Below are 19,690 nucleotides of genomic sequence, written 5' to 3' on the forward strand. Positions count from 1 at the left end.
ACAACAACAAAAAAAACAAATAGTGATGTGGCATTTGGATAAGGAAATGCGATCATTTCTGCTGAACTCATGTTTTCTTCCCAGTATGCTGAATTGCTGATGACCCTACCCGTTGGCCAAACTCAGCCATACTTTGGGATGCAACTTTAAACGGCTTGTTGTATATGAATATGTGACCTACTCATGTCAGACAGAAATGTAAGAGACAGACTGGAACACAGGGAATTCACATATTTCTCATTAGTAAATGGTGTGTCTAATAAAAGTTAGTGACACTTTTGGTGATATAAAATGAATCTCTTTCTTAAGATCATCCATTACCAATTTATTTTATTATTGTTTACTAGCTAGGACAGCTATAATAACAATATTTTTACTTGTCAGTGACAGTCTGTAGATTAGTCATCTGAATAAGCTAGCTCTTCTTATAATAGTCACAATTGGTTTATTCTACCTTAAAATACTGATAACTAAATCCATGTTATAGATATCTGGAAATATTGTATGAAATGAATATGGCCATGACTACATAATACACATACAATAAATTATTATTCTTTTAGCAGTAAATTATTTTAAAGTTTCACAAAACATCATACTGTTGAGACATTTCAATAAAAGTAATAGTTAGATTTAATTCCAGGACAAAATACATGTCTGTACTGCTCTGTGCTAGATTTGCATATACACTATGTCATTTGTAGTTTTAATTCTAGTAGCCCATGTCTCACTTTGCTGTTAAAAATGTTGAGCTCTTAGACACAACAGGGAAGTTATACCTATGAGCTCACAGCAAAGTGAACATTTGCATAAGACCTATACAAGCTCAAACAAGAAAAAAGGTCTCAGTATAGAGACAGGGGATAAGCATAAAATCCCAATACTATTGACACTTCACGGTTTCTTTCTTTCTTTCTTTTTTTTAAAATAATTTATTTTTTCTCAAATTGTAATTCATTCACACAGGGGTTATAAACACAGAAAGGCAGGATGAGGGGAAAGGAACAACACTGGAGTGTGGGTGTTCAGGGGAATACAGATATCTTTCAGAACCGGGTATCGGCTGGGTGAAGGTTCAGGGGACAAGTCACTATGACTCTGCCTATGACTCGCTTGTCCTTATCTAAGTTGGTATTGTCTGCCAAGGCTACCTATTTACAAGGTCTATGACTACTCAGGCTTTAAATTTCCACAAAAGCTGCCTGTTTATATTAGCTTATAGCCATCTGTTTCAATGTTTTTCCACAGACACCCAAGACTTGGTGTTAGTATACATGTATGACAGGCCTATTGCTGATTTTAGGCCTATGGCTGATTTTAGGCCTTCAGTGGGTAAGCAGGGCTGCCCCTGACATCTCCTCCCTTCTCAAGTATAGAAGGCCTGTGGCAATTCTAATCTTGCGAAGGCTGGGATAGAGGCCTGACCTCCAGTACTTGAAGGGAACCTTGTAATGGCTCCTGTCCCCCTGTCGTTGTCCAGTGAGGCATGAGGGCCATACCCATCCCGATGTCTTTTTCCTGGAGAGGGGATACTTTTAACATCAACCACTATGCAGATAGGCTTGTCCCTCAGGGAACCCAGAGAGATATTTTTATCTTTTATTTATATTCCCTTGTAGTGCTTAGCCTTGCAGCCTAAGCAAGAATTCAGATCGCCTGTCAGAGGGGGTTCTGGGTAGCCCCTCTCTGCTTGGTCTAGGGGCAGAAGTCCCCCCTTTTAGGTTGGGTGGGGATGAGTTTTGGAAATACCCTGTATAAAGTAACAACCTCATCTTGAGTCTCGTGGTCCCCCATAGCTAACTTATGATAATGTATCTGAATAGATTTTGCTACCAAATTATATATCTGTTGTATCACAGAGTTAGTCCACCTATTTGAGGCCCAGGGACCAGCAGAAATAAGCAAAAAGAACCCAAATAATGGTCCCAAGATGGGAGGAAATAGGGTTGACAACCTTGGAGAGGCTTAAAACCAATTCTTGTACCAACATTCATCTGTCTCTTTCTCTCTCTGATTTTTCTCAGGGCCTTCACTGACCTACTTCATGTTCTCTTTAACCCTCCTTGCCTTGTCTATGTAAAGGCAACATTCTTCTTTAAGGGCTGTACACAGTCAAGAGCTGTACACAGCCTTTTCTATTGTAATAGAGTAACTCAAGTCCAATAAGGATCTTTGCGATTTTAGGAGGTCTCTTCAGACAGTGAAACAAGGGATTTCTTCAGATTAGTGATGTCAATCTCTAGCTGTCTTGGGTGAGATGACCCAATCTCAAAACAGCAATCATGGTATGCACTCACTGATAATTGGATATTAGCCCAAAAGCTCACAATATCTAAGAAACAACGTATATATCACATGAAACTCACAAAGAAGAAGGAAGACGAAAGGGTGGGTACTTTGGTCCTTTCTAGAAGGAGTATCAAAAGTTTCAACCAGAGATCCCAAAGTCTAAACTGCCAGCCAGAGAGCACAAAGGGAGGGACTCATGTCTCCACCTGTATAGGGAATTGAGGGTGACCTTGTCAGACTTCAGTGGAAGTGGAGGGCCATGGTCCCCGAAAGTATGGATCCCCTACTGTTTGGGAATTCGAGAGCAGGGAGATGGGACTGGGAGAATGTTTGGAGCACACCCTCATAAAAATAGGAGGAGAGGGTATGGGATAAGGGGTTTTGGGGGAGAATGGGAGAGGAGATAACATTGAAAGGTAAATACGTACAATATCCAATAAAAAAAAAACACAAATAAAGGGTCTAAAAAAAAAGAGGGAGGGAGAGAGTTTATTTTTTTTTAAATTATTTTCAAAAGTTTCTAGGAGTTGCTAATTGGCTAAGATCCTATTTTAAGCTCTCCACAACAGAATTTAAATCTCTGTTCAATATTCTCAAGAGAGATGTAAATCCTAATTTTCCTCAACAATTAATTTGCAAAAGAGAGGTAATCTCAAAAAAAAGTAGAGGAAGTTATTACTAATCGATACATTATAGAGTCTGATTAGTTGCCGGCAGTGCTATAACTGTCCTTTGACAAAAGATTATTAATACAGATTTATATATCCTTAAATAGGGTCTTCATGACTCTCTGAGTGGGGAAGGAGCGACTGTTGGCGCTTCTGCCCTGATTTTACAAGAACTCTGAAAAATTGGCTTTAAAAACAAAAGAGGAGGAACGGTACCCCCTCAGAAGGAATCGCCTTGAAATACTCTCCATCATGCCTTGTTCATTTTTATCTCTCTAAAGCTGAAAGCTCATGGAAAATCTGCTGCTGACTGCCTCTGGCACCACCTAGACCAACAAAACTTTGCCACAGATATGGGGAAGGACCCTCTTACCCTTAAATGGAATGGCCCAGACCCAGTTCCCTTACGGGGCTGAGGATTGATATGCCTGTCTGATACCACAGAAGGCACAGCTAACCGGCTACCAAAAAGATTAATGAAATAAATAGATACCCCCACAAAGCCAGGCCCAACCATAAATAAGATGAATAAAAATTTACATCCAGGGAAGAGAAATCTCTCTGAGAATTCCCTTCTTTTTCCTTTCTAGGTAAAAATGAATCACCTGTGATGTCTGCTGTTAGAAGTTCTAATCCAGATGCTGGCCTCTGAACTTATACTACTCAGACCTTTGAAGGGCCACTCACTTCATGGTTTCTAAGGGAGGGAGAATCCATTTTCTTTGGTGATATATCACTTAGTGGGTCAAGCACACTCCAGAGCAAACACCACCCCCAAGACTAGTTGAAAATGCACTTCGGGGCTGGGGGCAGAAAACTCAAAGTTGTACAAAGAGGAGAGGATAGTTATGGGAGGAATTTGGGTAAACATGTTCAAAATACACTATAAGAAGTTTAACAAAATGCTGTTTGAATGAGAAATAGTGAGTTCCTCTACCATGGCTCTTCTATTTTCTCCTTTGTTCCTAAAAGCATACTCACTCATCTGAATTTGGACTGATTTTGAAGTGTTTCTTCATTGCATAAGAACTTATTGTTATAGAAAATCAATGTCATGTCATTTTCTATATTCTGTTCAATGTTCATTTCTTTATAATTGCTAATTAATAGTAGCTACACTCACTATTTGTTGCCTATCTCTAAAGGGTATTAGTGAATATACGTTAACTACAATATGACAGTATATAAAATCTATAGAAACTAAAAAAAATGTAGTTATAAATGCTGTGTGCATTTGTTTATACATACAGATATATATAAAGATACATTCATATACAATAATCTCTGCCTCTTAAAGGAAGTGGAAAATTTCTGTTTCTATTTTATCTGACTTGGAGTGTGATTTACATACTATTGTATGTGATACAATGATTTAACTCTTTGGAAAAATCAACCCAACTTTCCCTTAGATATTGAGCTATCCATCTACACATATAGTTCAAGCCTGTCCTATTTTTAGTTCATCTGAACTATCCTTTCACTTAAACTAATTGATTCTTGATCTATACATTTTATATCCACTCAGCTAAATGATTCAGAAATATCAAAATTTAAAACATATTTTAAGGATTCTGGTCTGGGCCCGAGCACTTAGCAGATCAAGAGTGGCAGCTCTGTACCCAATCTCACAAAACCCAGAGGAAGCAGGCCTCCCAGGACCTCTAACCTGGGCAATATCTTAGGTAAGGAGACAGCAACATCTGCCCCAAACAGGGAGTAACTGGGACCCACTGAGACCCAGGAATTCACTCCTGGCCCAGAGCACTGGTTCCTTCTGGTCTGGTACCAAGCACTGAGCAGATCTTGGGCCTCAGCTCTAACTCCAGTAGTAACACCGAACCCACACAGTTCTGACAGAACCAAGATAATAGGAAAGACAGGCTCCAGTCAAAGACAAGGCTGGTAGCACCAAGGAGATTCAGATGGTAAAAGGCAAGCACAAGAACACAAGCATCAGCAACCCAGGGTACTTGGCATCATTAGAACCTAGTTTTCCCACACTAGAAGGTCCTGAATTCCCCGTATTGCCAGAAAAGCAAGATTCAGATTTAAAATCACTTCTAATGATGATGACAGAGGACTTTAAGAAGGACATAGATAAAACTCTCAAAGAATTTGAGAAGAACACAGGCAAACAGGTAGAAGTCCTTAATGAAGAAACACAAAAATCCCTTAAAGAATTACAAGAGGACACAACCAAACAGGTAAAGGAATTGAACAAAACCATCCAGGACATAAAAATGGAAGTAGAAACAATAAAGAAATCACAAAGGGAGACTACCCTGGAGATAGAAAACCTAGAAAAAAAATCATGAGTCATAGATGCAAACATCTCCAACAGAATACAAGAGATAGAAGAGAGAATTTCAAGAGCAGAAGATACCAAAGAAAATATTGACACGGCTGTCAAAGAAAATGCAAAATGCAAAAAGTTCTTAACACAAAACATCCAGGAAATCCAGGAAACAATGAGAAGACCAAACCAAAGGATAATAGGTATAGATGAGAGTGAAGATTCCCTACTTAAAGGGCCAATAAATATCTTCAACAAAATTATATAAAAAAAACTTCCCTAAACTAAAGAACAAGATGCCCATAAGCATACAAGAAGCCTACAGAACTCTAAATAGACTAGACCAGAAAAGAAATACCTCCCGTTATATAATAATCAAAACTCCAAATGTACAAAAGAAAGAAAGAATATTAAATGCAGTAAGGGGAAAAGTCCAAGCAACATATAAAGGCAGACCTATCAGAATTACACCAGACTTCTCACTATAAAAGCGAGAAGATCCTGAATAGATATCATACAGACCTTAAGAGACCACAAATGCCAGCCCAGGCTACAATACCCAGCAAAACTCTCAATTACCATAGATGGAGAAACCAAGATATTCTATGACAAATCAAAATTTACACAATATCTTTCCACAAACTCTTCATTACAAAGGATGATAGCGGGAAAGCTCCAATACAAGGAGGAAAATTATATCCTAGAAAGAACAAGAAAGTAATCCTCATCCGACAAATCCAAAAGAAGATACCCACACAAAGATAATTCCACCTCCAATAACAAAAATAACAGGAAGCAACAATCAGTGTTTCTTAATATCTCTTAACATCAATGGACTCAATTCTCCAATAAAAAGAGATAGACTAACAGACTGGATAAGTAAACAGGACCCAGCATTTTGCTGCATACAGGAAACCCACCTCAGTGACAAAGACAGACACTACCTTAAAGTAAAAGGCTGGAAAACAATTTTTCAAGCAAATAGTCCTAAGAAACAAGCTGGAGTAGCCATTCTAAAACCTCCAGCCCAAGAACACCAAGGGAGGGACTCATAGCTCCACCTGTATAGGTAGTTGAGGGTGGCCTTGTCAGGCTTCAGTGGAAGTGGAGAGCCTTGATGCCTGAAAGTTTGGATTCCCTAGTGTTGGGGAATTTGAGAACAGGGAGGTGGGATTGGAAGGATGGTGTGAGCACAACCTCATAGAAAGATTAGATTCCAGAATTCAAACAAAAAATTATCTTGATACTAAAATTTGTTTTGAGTATTGTATATTGCAGAATACACAGCCTTGATGTATCTACTCATCAAGCAAGCTGAGCAAACCTGCTTGAACCTCTGATGTTCTGGAATCTCAGCGGATGCAGTGAAGACACAGACGTCAGAGGCTTATCAATTTACCCTTCCCACTGCCCCTCTTCTAACATTTCAATGCCGAAATTCAGCTTGAAATAGTTAATGAAGAGTCAGCACCTCTATTCCCTGTGCTTGGGGACTGAGGTGGTTAATATTGGGCTGTCTTTCTAGGGAAAAGTAGTGGTTTTGTTGGAACAGGGAGGTATAGTTAGGATTTATTGCATAACCATAACCTATTGGTAGAAATCTGTATAACTGTTATTAAGCTGAAGTTATAATTTCTTAAATGATACAAAACTTACTTTGATTTCAAATTTAAGGTTTCCATTGGTACGAGTTTCTTATTGATATAAAAGTGAGATTAATATTGTTACTCTCATGGGCATTGTGCCTATATAACACGTTTAGGAATTCAAGGCTTAGACCAAGTCCTTCTATAACTTTTTTAACTGATTTGAGATGGTTAGCCTGTGAGTTAAGGGCCAATAGCAAATTCATGGCTCTGAGTTTATTGTTAGGGTGTTTTCTATATTTTATTTAGAAATAAAAAAATAATGTCTGAGAGGAGTTAACAGACAGCAGTCCAGATTGCCTTACATGGATAGTTGGTTTTCAAAATGTCAGAAGTCCACAGAACTGATGTTATAAACATTTCTGTATTAATGTTCATTTTGATTAGAGACCTGTCTGCAACTGACAGCTTCCCTGTCTTGGATTCTAAGAAGAAATTGAGCATCTTTGGAGTTACTCCAGTTGTGGTGAGACAGCCACTAGGCAAGAATTGCATCTTTTCATCTACAGACAAATTACTGTATAGAAAAGGACACACTTGAGGAATAATTGACTGATTATATCTACCAAGACAGAGTAATCAGCCCTTAATAATTCTGCATTACTAGGTCTATCAGATGATCCTCGGCCAGAAGACTGAAGATTGGATGCTCCATTGTTTTGTAGTATAAGGACTGTCTAAGTGTTCAGTGGTCTCTATAAATTGGCTAAGTTTTAGAAGCTATGCTTTGTGATTCCCATAATTTCAGTTAATTCAGTCATTCTGAATTTCTGACAGGGTTTAAGACTTATAGTCTCATAGCCAATCCCAACTATTTATTTTGAAAGAAAAGATTTGAGAGGATGGTTTTTAGCTGACATTCATTATAAAGCCAATAAAAAAGCCAGGTTCAGAACTAAGTCTTTTAGTTAGGAGAGATGACAGAGATTCTGTTTAGTCAACAAAATGATGGACTGGGTATTAGGTCTATCTTGTACCTTACTGATACAAATTGGTATAGTTATGCTCTAATTGTATTTTGAGAGAAAAGTTTTTTTTTTATTTTAGCAGGAAGTATGATATGTAGGAGGAGCTAAGGTGGGAGGAGTAGGGAGAGGAAGAGGAGGAGTAAGGAGAGGATGAGGAGAAGGAGAGGAGGAGCTAGGAGATGAGAGAGAGAGAAAGAGAGAGAGAGAGAGAGAGAGAGAGAGAGAGAGAGAGAGAGAGAGAAGAGAGAAACATGGAGGCGGATGTTTGTGTGTCTCCACCAGTCAAAGGTAGTTGGTATATCTAGGTTGGGTATTGGGTTACACTTCTGATTGTATGGGCATCCTGTTATTAAGCATTACCAAGCTTATAAAGCCTTTGATTAACATTTTTTTAAAAAATTACTAATAAAAAATCATTCATGACCAATGTAAAAAATAAAAAGAGGGGATATAAACTGCTTATCCCTCACTCTTAAAGAAATATTCTCATAAATACTGTGAATTTATTTGTTTAACCTATTGTGTCTTATGGTATTAACATTTATAAAACGTTAGAATTATCTACAGATGGAAATGTTTTTAATAAAGTAGGATTAATATATAAATTAGGATGAAATATTCAAAGTGAGAGATAAATACAAAGCCTTTGGAAATTCTGAAGGAATAAGTTAGGTATTGAAAGCAGTTAGATTATGAGACTTATGGGAAATACATATGGGATTAAAGTCTCTGTCTTCAGATCCACTTTTAGGACCAACTGGCTGTGATCTAAGTTTAATTCTATTCTGTGTACAGTCTACAGTGAAGATAGTCAGAAAACATAGCTTCCAAGGAAAGTCACATTCAGTCCAAGCAAGGATATTGAGTAATGTTCACTAAGAGGGAAAATAGTACGAAGAAAAGCTTGAAGATACAGAGATTCTTCAGAAGATCAAGTGATAATCTAGATATGAAATTTCAATAGGCCTTAACAGAAGATAACCAGAAGTTGATTTTGCTAAATGTGGAATTTTAAGCCAGCATATATGAGTATGATCACTTTTAAAACACAGTGTGTCTCTTTAGCAGTTGAAGGAACAAGAGTCCTCAAAAATTGTTTGATCATGTGAAATGTTATTTAGAAAATGAATTCTCACTCCTGAAAAAAAACATATTTTAAGATTTCATTCTTTAAGACATACTTACACAGGAAGAATTATATTTTGGTTTTTTTTTTTTTTTGAGAGAGAGAGAGAGTCTACCTCTATAGATCAGTCTGTCCAAGAATTCATCATCTTCTTTTCTCTTCTTAAGACGATTCTCTATTTTAAAGACTGGATTATGTTCTAGAACGCACTCTATGTCCACTGCTGCCATCGATGTATATTACTGATACTAAAGCTTTGTTGACTAAGTTTTGTCATATATTCCTTTTTTATTCTTTTGAGCTGTAGTGTTATTATTTTCTTCCAATTTTTCAGCACTGCCCTCTCATTTATAACAAATTTTTGCTCTTTGTTCCTCACTGTAAGTGCTAAGTAGAGTATCTTACATTTACTGGAAATTCAATATTAGATATTGGTGTGAACTGATATTTCAGCACCTTAGGAAGGATTTCTCAATACAAAGTATTGCTTCAATTTTTCAGAGCCAGCATGTTCGGGCAATGGAGATACATATACTGAAAACATCATTTTTCATGTCCAATTTCTCATTAAAATTTGATTTAAAAACTCTAAAAACTAAATTGGATGAAATATCTCAAATAATTCTTCTTCATTGGTTGTATTTCAAGTAATGAATGTACTGTAACATAGTTGACAAAGTTTCTATAAGATCCATGTTTAGTGATCACAAAAATACATCAATTTGCTTTTAATAGACTGTGTGTTAATTGTCATTGTTCTTGTTCAGGGAATGTCCCTCTCTATTCTTTTTTTAAAGAAAAGTTTTGCTAAGGTGTTACAAAACGTACTCTGCATGGTTTTATTAATTAAATCAGATAAAAATTAAACTCTTTTTTATAGAAATAAGTTACATATGAAGAAGCTAGGCTGACCTGGTGCCTTAAGCAGACCTTGGGCACTACCTCCACGCACAGTCCCACAACACCCAGAGGATGCTCTACTCCCTGGAGCACTAACACAGGATCATAGGTGAGGCGGCCACAATATCTGCTCCAACACATCAAAACCTGGAGTAACTGGGACCAGCAGGGTCCAGAGACCCAGGAACCCCCACCCAGCGAGTGACACTGGTTCCTTCCAGTCTGAGACACTGCCCTGAGGCCCTGAGCAGACCTTGGGTGCTACCTTCCCACCCAGTCCTACAACACTCAGAGGACACTCGACTCCCAGGAGCTCTAACACACTCAGGATCATAGGTGAGAATGCGACAACATCTGCCACTATACCTCAACAACAGAAATAACTGGGACCAGCAGGATCCAGGGACACTGGAACCCCAGCCTGGGCAGTGACATGGGTTACTTCTGGTCTTCTTTCAACAAACTGAAAAGAAGATAGCCACACAAATCTAATTCCACCTCTAACAACAAAAATAACTGGAAGCAATAATCACTTTTCCTTAATATTTCTTAACATCAATGGACTCAATTCCCCAATAAAAAGATATAGACTAACGGACTGGATAAGTAAACAGGAGCCAGCATTTTGCTTCATACAGGAAATGCACCTCAGTGTTAAAGACAGATATTACCTCAGAGTAAAGGGCAGAAAAAAATTTTCCAAGCAAAATGGTCTCAAGAAACAAGGTGGAGTAATCAATCTAATATTGAAAAAAATAGACTTTCAACCAAAAGTTATCAAAAAAGATTAGGAAGGACACTTCATGCACATCAAAGGAAAAATCTACCAAGATCTCTCAATTCTGAACTTTTATCCTCCAAATGCAAGGGCACCACATTCATAAAAGAAACTTTACTAAAGCTCAAAGCATACAATGCACCTCACATAATAATAGTGGGAGATTTCAATACCCAACTCTAAGCAATGGACAGATCATGGAAACAGAAACTAATCAGAGACACAGTGAAACTAAGAGAAGTTATAAACCAAATGGATTTAACAAATAGTTATAGAACATTTCATCCTAAAACAAAACAATATACCTCCTCCTCAGTACTTTATGGTACCTTCTCTAAAATATATCATATAATTGGTCACAAAACATGCTTCAACAGATATAAGAAGACTGGAATAATCCTATGCATACTATAAGATCACCACAGAGTAAGGCCGGTCTTCAATAACAACAACAACAACAACAAAAAAAAAACCAACAAAAACAAAAGAAAGTCCACATACACATGGAAGCTGAACAATGCTCTATTCAATGATAACTTGGTCAAGGAAGAAATAAAGAAATTAAAGATTTTTTTAGAATTTAATGAAAATGTAGGCTCAACCTACCCAAACTTATGGGACACAATGAAAGCAGTGCTAAGAGGAAAACTCATAGCTCTGAGTGCCTCCAAAAAGAAACTGGAGAAAGCATATACTAGCAGCTTGACAGCATACCTGAAAACTCTAGAACAAAATGAAGCAAATACACCCAAGAGGAATAGATGGTAGGAAATAATCAAACTCATGGCTCAAATCAACCAAGTAAACAGAAAAAGAGCAATACAAAGAATAAACAAACCACGAGATATAGTTATTTTGAAAATCAAAAAGATAGATGAGCCCTTAGCCAGACTAATCAGAGGGCACAGAGACAATATCCAAATTATTAAAATAATAAATTAAAAGGGAGACATAACAAAAGAAACTGAGGAAAATAAAAAAAAATCATCAGATCCTACTACAAAATCCTATACTTAACCAAACTGTGAAATCTGGATGAAATGGACAATTTTCTACACAGATACCAGGTGCCAAAGTTAAATCTGAATCAGATAAACCACCTAAGTAGTCCTATAACCCCTAAAGAAGTAGAAGCAGTCATTAAAAGTCTCCCAACCAAAAAAAGCCAAGGACCAGATGGGTTTAGTGCAGAATTCTGTCAGACCTTTAAAGAAGACTAAATAACAATACTCTTCAAACTGTTCTACCAAAGAGAAACAGAAGGAACACTACCCAATTCGTTCTATGAAGCCACACTTATGCTTATAACTAAACCACACAAAGACCCAACAAAGAACGAGAACTTCATACTAAATTTCCTTATGAACATAGATGCAAAAATACAGAATACAATTCTAGCAAACTGAATCCAAGAACACATCAAAACGATCATCATTCACCATGATTACATAGGCTTCATTCCAGGGATGCAGGCTTGGTTGAGTATAAAGAAATCCATCAACATAATCCACTCCACAAACAATCTCAAAGAAAAGAATCACAGGATCATCTCATTAGATGCTGAAAAAGCATTTGACAGAATCCATCAACCCATTATGTTAAAAGTCTTGGAAAAATCAGGAATTAAAGGCCTATACCTAAACATATTAAAAGCAATATACAGCAAACTAGTAGCCAACATCAAACTCAATGGAGGAGAAAATTGAAGGAACCTCTCTAAAATCAGGGACTAGACAAGGCTGCCCACTTTCCCCCTATCTATTCAATATAGTACTTGAAATTCTAGCTAGAGCAATTAGAGAAGAAAAGGAGGTCAAAGGGATACAAATTGGAAAGGAAGAAGTCAAAATATCATTATTTGCAGATGATATGATAATATTCTTAAGTGACCCCCAAAATTTCACCAGATAACTCCTAAACCTGATAAACAACTTCAGCAAAGTGACTGGATATAAAATTAAGCCAAACAAATCAGTAGCCTTTTTATACTAAATAAACAGGCCAAGAAAGAAATTAGGGAATGGCACCTTTCACAATAGTCACGAATAATATAAAATACCTTTGCTGTGACTCTAGCCAACAAGTAAAAGATCTGTATGACAAGAACTTCAAGTCTCTGAAGAAAGAAATTGAAGATGATCTCAGAAGATGGAAAAATCTTTCGTGTTTATGGATTGACAGGATTAATATAGTAAAAATGGCCATTTGCCAAAAACAATCTACAGATTCAAAGCTATCTCCATCAAAAATCCAACTCAATTCTTCATAGAGTTAGAAAGAGAAATTCTCAAATTCATTTCAAATAACAAAAAACCCAGGATAGCAAAAATGATTCACAACAATAAAATAAATTTGGGGTAATCACCATCCCTGACCTCAAGCTGTATTACAGAGCAATAGTGACAAAAAAAATGCATCGTATTGGTATAGAGACAGGTAAATCAATGGAATAGAATTGAAGACCCATAAATGAACCCACACACCTATGGTCACTTGATCTTTGACAAAGGAACTAAAACCATCCAGTGGATAAAAGATAGTATTTTTCAAAAATGGTGTTGGTTCTCTTGGTGGTCAGCATGCAGAAAAATGCAAATTGACCCATTCTTGTCCCCTGAACAAAGCTCAAGTCCAAGTGGGTCAAGGATCTCCATATAAAATCAGATACACTGAATCTAACAGGGGAGAAAATGGGAAGAACTTCGAACATATGGCCACAGGAGAAAATTTCCTGAAGAGAATACCAACAGCTTATGCTTTGAGACCTAGAATTGATAAATGGGACCTCATAAAATTGCAAAGCTTCTGTAACGCAAAGGACACTGTCAATAGGACAAAGCGGCAACCATCAGATTGGGAAAAGATCTTTACTAATCCTACAAATGATATAGGGCTAATATCCAATATATACAAAGAATTCAAGAAGTTAGACTCTAGAGAATCAAATAACCTTATTTAAAAATGGGGTACAGAGGTATACAAAGAATTCTCAACTGAGGAATACTAAAAGTCTGAGAAGCACATAAAGAAATGTTCAACATACTTCTTAGTCATTAGGGAAATGCAAATCAAAACAACACTGAGATTCCTCCTCACACCAGTCAGAATGGCTAAGATCAAAACCTAAAGTTATAGCAGATGCTGGTGAGGATGTTGAAAAAGAGGAACACTCCTCCATTGTTGGTGGATGCGTTAGAGAAAGGATTGAAGAAGCTGAAGGGGTTGGAAACCCAATAGGAAGAACAATAATATCAACCAACCAGACCCCCTAGAGCTCCCAAGGACTAAACCACCAACCAAGGTGTACACATGGACAGACCCATGTCTCCAAATGCATATATAGCAGAGGATGGCCTTGTCAGGAGAGGCCCTTGGTTCTGTTAAGGCTCAATGCCCCAGTATAAGGGAATTCAAGAGTGGGGAGGTGGAAGTAGGGGGTAGGTATGGAAACACCCTCATAGTAGCAGGGGATCAGGGATGGGATAAAGGGTTTTGGAGGGGGGACCAGGAAAGGGATAATATTGGAAATGAGAGTAAAAAGAAATCCATTTTTTAAAAGAAGCTCTGACTTACCCATCCTGACTTTGATGCATTGTTTTAGGAACTCTAAAACTCAGAGGAGCAGGGCAAAAAGTGAAATGTAGGTTACTTTCACTCCTAATTGATGTTTCTTAATATGACACAGGGTTTCTAGCATAATGATTATAGTTATAGTTTAACATACCCCCACATATGCTGCAGACATGTAACACTATCAAACAAAAGAGCAACCAAAAAGGACTCACAGAAAAGATCAGTATGAATACCAACAAGGTCCTCAATTAATATAGGATCAGAAAATCGAGATCGGACCAAAGAACCCAAAGCTTCTAGCTTCTGTGTTCTAGAAGCAAGCAGAATAAATGTTGTGTTTTACATAGGACAGCAGCCTGAAACCAGGGCTTCCTCTTCAACTGCCCCTCATAAAGCCATTTTAAACCAATGCTCACTGGTTTACAGGAAATCATAGTCATAAGGAATCTAGAGAAGGGAAGTAAGAAGTTCAGGGTTAGTTTCAGTGTCAAAGACTATTTTTTAATGTACATAATATATAGAAGTAAATCCATCCATAGTCGAATCCCAGGGGTAGACACCTTTACAGAACTATTAAATTTATTTGTCATTTGGTCTACTATCCCTGGCTTTCTCCAGGAACACCATAGACTCTTTTTAATCTAATAGTTCCTATGCTTTCTCCTTTGTCTCTGACCATGAAAGGGTTAAAATATACCTCCCTTGCATATTTGCTGTTTTAGTGAAGACACTTTGAAAACAGCAGTTGGGAAATCACGTTGACCTCTTTAAAGCATTAGGTAAAAGGTCTCATGTGCAAGTCACTCTCCATAAGAGAAGAAAAGAGCTATACCACCATTTTCTAGGGCAAGAAGTTGAGAACAAAATAATGTGGTAGAGACATCTTGGAATATCTCTGGTGTTGTAGTAATTATTTAATCATGCCCGGGGCTTCTACCCCACCTTAAACCATTTATATTTCTGGATGAAAGATACACTCATAGCTTTTATTTTACAATAAGCCCTAAATAACACAAAATCTAGACACCTGCTTATCCTCCATGCTGTTAGAATCTACTTTCATTTTGACAACCAGGGGTTATTACTATGTTCAATCTGGGCTGCTCTTAGCTCCAATTGGGCAGCCCTCAGAGCCATGCTCTCTTGACTCCTAGCCCATGGCTGTTTCTCCTTCCTCCTCCTGCATCTTCTCTACCTGATCCTCTTTTTCCCCAAGCCAATGCAGCCTCAACCCCACCTATGTCTCTTTTGCCAAACTATTGACAGATGAAAATTTTTATTTACCAATCAGAACTAACTTGAGGGCAGGGTCTCAGGTGCTATGTATAGACTCTAGGTATTAGGGACCTGCACTTAGTATTATAAAAGACAGTAAAAGACAAAACCTCAACAATTCCCCTTTTCAGTCCAAAAATAGGTTGTTTTCTCTCAGATATAAATTGAACATCATCACATCAATTATGTAAAACTTCCCACAACTGCCATCTTTACAGTTTACTACTGTGTGTTCATTCCTGTATATAAACCCTTACCAGACCGCATCTTCTGATTTTTATTTTGTATGGGGTATCTATGCCATGCAAACTTTTTTTGTTTTCCTCCCAACCCATTTTATAGTTTCATTTATAAGCCCAGTTGGATCTTAGAAGACAGAAGGGAAGGTTTTCTGCCTCTACAATCATAACTTCTCAGTATCTTTCGATGTTTGCTTTTTAAAATCAATCTTAAGCTAGCATATAAAGTAATGAGCATTTAAAATACTTGAAAAATCATCTATATTCATTTGTGCCTATGAATGGTTTTAATACACTTGTGAATGCAAGTGTCCCCAGTGGCCGTAGAGGGGACCTGAGGCTACAGGCCATTGTGAACTGCCCCAGGTGGGTGTCAGGAACCAAACTCAGGGTCAGTGCAAGAGTAGTATATGCTCTGTAGACTGCATTCCTCAGGGAACTGCTGAGCCATCTCTCTAGAGCTTTAAGATAATATTTTATATGTACTTATTAATTGCTCCTCTCTACCATCCCCCTCCTCTTGCCATACTCTGTTGTTGGACCCTCTTCATGCCTATCCCCAACAATACCCCTTTTCCTTTTAGGGGAACAATGCTTGCTTTATTGATGATTGATTGATTGATTGATTGATAATTCAGTTGTTCCTTTAGATTTTGTCTAACTTTTTAAAAATAATTTTATCTCATCCATGCCTTACCAAACATTTCCAAACACACTCTGAAGATTCATTTCCATGTGGTTATGCCACAGGTTTCCTAAACACCACATCCAAAATGATGTCATGATCTTCCTACAGGATTTCCTCTTTCCCCTATTTTCACAGCTGTTATCACGACACATGAGCTTCCCTAATGCCCAAATAGAGAACTTCAGTCATTCTGAGTTTCTTTCTTTTCCTCCTCACCTAATAGTTTCCTAAATCATCCATTATTTTTGTCACATAACACATAAGTTTTACAATTATTTCTATAGTAGTCTCCATTATAGAAAACCAATCTTAAAGTAGTGCATTGAGGAGCAGGAGAAGAAATTTGAAGATGAAACTCAGATTTATGTGTGTGCATCAGAAATTTTATAAGTGACACAAAAAAGTACCATTATGATATCTTAGTTAATTTGTGCTTCTATTGCTATAATAGAACATCATGGCCAAAAAAACCAAGCTGGAGAGGAATGGGTTTATTTGGCTTACATTTCCATATTTTTGTCATTATTGAAGGAAGTCAGTACAGGAACTCAAATGGCGGAGGAAACTGAAGGCAGGAATTATTTAGAGGCCACAGAGGAATGCTGCCTACTGAATTACTCATCATGGTTTTCTCGGCCTGCTTTCTTATAGAACCCAGGACAAAGAAATGGAACCTTCCCACCAAATACTAGTTAAGAAAATGCACTAACCTGTGTCAATGGGGGCTCACCGAGACTGAATCACCAACCAAAGAGCATGCATGGGCTGGACCTAGGTCACCTACATATATGTAGCAGATGTGCAGATTGGTTTCCTTCTGCATCCCCTAATAATTGGAGTGGGGGCTGGCTCTGATTCTCTTGCCTCCCTTTGGATTTCTTTAATCAAGCTAGGCTGCCTTTTTTGACCTCAGTTGGAAAAGATGTACATACTTGATATACCAGCACAGGTTGGTACCTGTGTGGGGACTTCCCTTCTCAGAGAAGAAGGGGAAGGGGGAAAAGGGGAAGGGTCACAGGAGGGTGGGACTGAGAGGAGGGGAGGCTGTGATCAGAATATAAAGTGAAAAAATGAACAATTAATAAAGAAAATAAAAAAGAAATGTCCTACAGTTGCATTTTATGAAGGCATTTCTCCTAAAGTTCCCTCCTAGATGACTTTAGCTTGTTACAAGTTACCATGAAATCAGCCATTATGATGCTGCAGATAAGATATAGGGTCAAGAAGGATGCTAATTGGTCTGTGAAGAAGTGAAAGAATTAGATTTTACACAAAGACATTGTAATTTTACACAATGTCTTGAAATATTTGGTGATCTGTGTTCCTTAAACATTTCTATTATGTGTTGTTTGTTGTAGCGTTTTATCCCTCATCTGGTCCTCATGTGGACTCCCTTCTGCAAGAGTGTTCCCAGTAACTAACTGCTCTGAAGCTAAGTTTCCAATGAATATCTGAAATCACAAGGACATTATACTCTCCTAAGCTTCTCTTTAAATAGCATTCTGCCTTAAAGCCAAACATCATATGACCAGATTGAACATAATATTATTTCTGTCAGGCAAATTGCATTAGATCTCTGATGGGAATAGCAATAAGTAAGCTGGCAAGGTTTATCCAGAATCATCTCCCTTTGCTTACTTCATCAGTAACAAAATATTACAAGACCAAGACCTAACATGTGTTGTTTTTGTTTGTGTCTGTTTTATCACAGAGAGAAAAACTAGGAAAGAAAGCAAGCAGAACAATCCTCATGTCTAAGGCAGAAAAACAGCTTCACTGATGTGAGACTAAAGTCTTTAATTCGCAAAGGCTGCCTCTCACCGTTTCATTTATTTTACTTCTTTCTCAATAATCATATTTCCGGATGCCTAGATGAATACTAAGCCCCATATACTTCATTATTTGACTCTTTCATATGGTTCTATCTCTAAATGACTTTTCTCAATGTGAAAACTATGATTGTAGTTATATTTTATGGAATTCAAAAAATATAATGTAGAAATAAAATGAAGAACTAAGCAAACAAATAAATACCATGTTAGGAGCTTTTGAATTCTACTGTGATTAGGTAATCATCTTTAAGTATAAGCAATTACTTCTCAACATTTTCTCCCCTTTCTATCCAAAATAGACTATGCTTACCACGATGTCAAGTGCTGAGGGCAGTGTTTGGGGTTTACATACACTTGAACAAATTCTTCTACTCTCATGGGTTACTTAATATTGACAATATTATATGGACAATGAAATGATATTGGCAGCACTAAAATCTTTTCCTTGAGATTTCAATGTATTCTGCATCCTTAGTATTTAACACAACATGAGCTCCTGTTTATTGAAAATCTTTTCTATACAATATATTCTGATCATGATTTCTCCTCTTCCTAATTCCTCCCAGATCATTCCACCTCTTTATCCAGATATCTTTGTGACTTCTTTCTCTCTTATGTTAAAAAACAAATAGGCAAACAAATCAGAATTTTAAAAAAATGATAACAAAAATAAGTCACAAAAAACACACATACCCACAGACCCCCTACACACCCACACACAAAAAACAAAAATCACAGAAACACAAAATAGGAAACCATGATATACCAGAAAAAAACAGCAAGATAAAAAAATTTAAAGCCCAAACAAAACATTATGAGACAAAGTCTGCAAATATCATTGAGTTCATATAATTTTAGCTGGTCTAGGGATATACCCTTAAGCATAGTTAACAGACAAAGTTAGACTCCACTAGAGAAAACCAATTTTTCCTTTGCAAGCAGTTGGAGAAATAATAGAGGCAAGTACAGAGTGAAGGACTAGAGAGAGGTACAACCTCCCAAGGAAGGGAAATAGGATATACAGCTATAGGGAGACAGAGGATACTGAATCTGGAGGGTAAAGTGGGGAGGGTCAAGGATGATGTAAGGAAGGGAATATGTGGACAGAAAACTAACAGTAAGAGGCATTTGAGGACTCATAAGAGAAACCATGAACTCTTAATGACAGGGATGATGATCTATATTTGCTTGGCCCAGGGAGTGGCACTATTAGGAGGTGTAGCCTTGTTGGAGTAGGTGTGTCACTATGGGTGTGGGCTTTAATACCCTCATTCTAGCTGCCTGGAACCCAATATTCTGCTATCAGCCTTCAGATGAAGATGTAGAACTCGCAGCTCTACCTGCATCATGCTTGCCTGGATGCTTCCATGTTCATGACTTGATGATAATGGACCTAACATTTGAACCTGTAAGCC

The 19,690-nt window shown here is 37.5% G+C and overlaps 1 protein-coding gene across 1 annotated transcript in view; it reads right to left on the reverse strand.

The window, feature by feature from the left end:
- The window catches only part of Malrd1 (MAM and LDL receptor class A domain containing 1), a 639,509-nt gene that overhangs the window by 95,310 nt on the left and 524,509 nt on the right, over positions 1-19,690 (reverse strand). The window lies entirely within an intron of this gene.

Source organism: Grammomys surdaster, unplaced genomic scaffold, assembly GCF_004785775.1.
Source record: "Grammomys surdaster isolate TR1022 unplaced genomic scaffold, NIH_TR_1.0 146, whole genome shotgun sequence".
NCBI lineage: Eukaryota > Metazoa > Chordata > Mammalia > Rodentia > Muridae > Grammomys > Grammomys surdaster.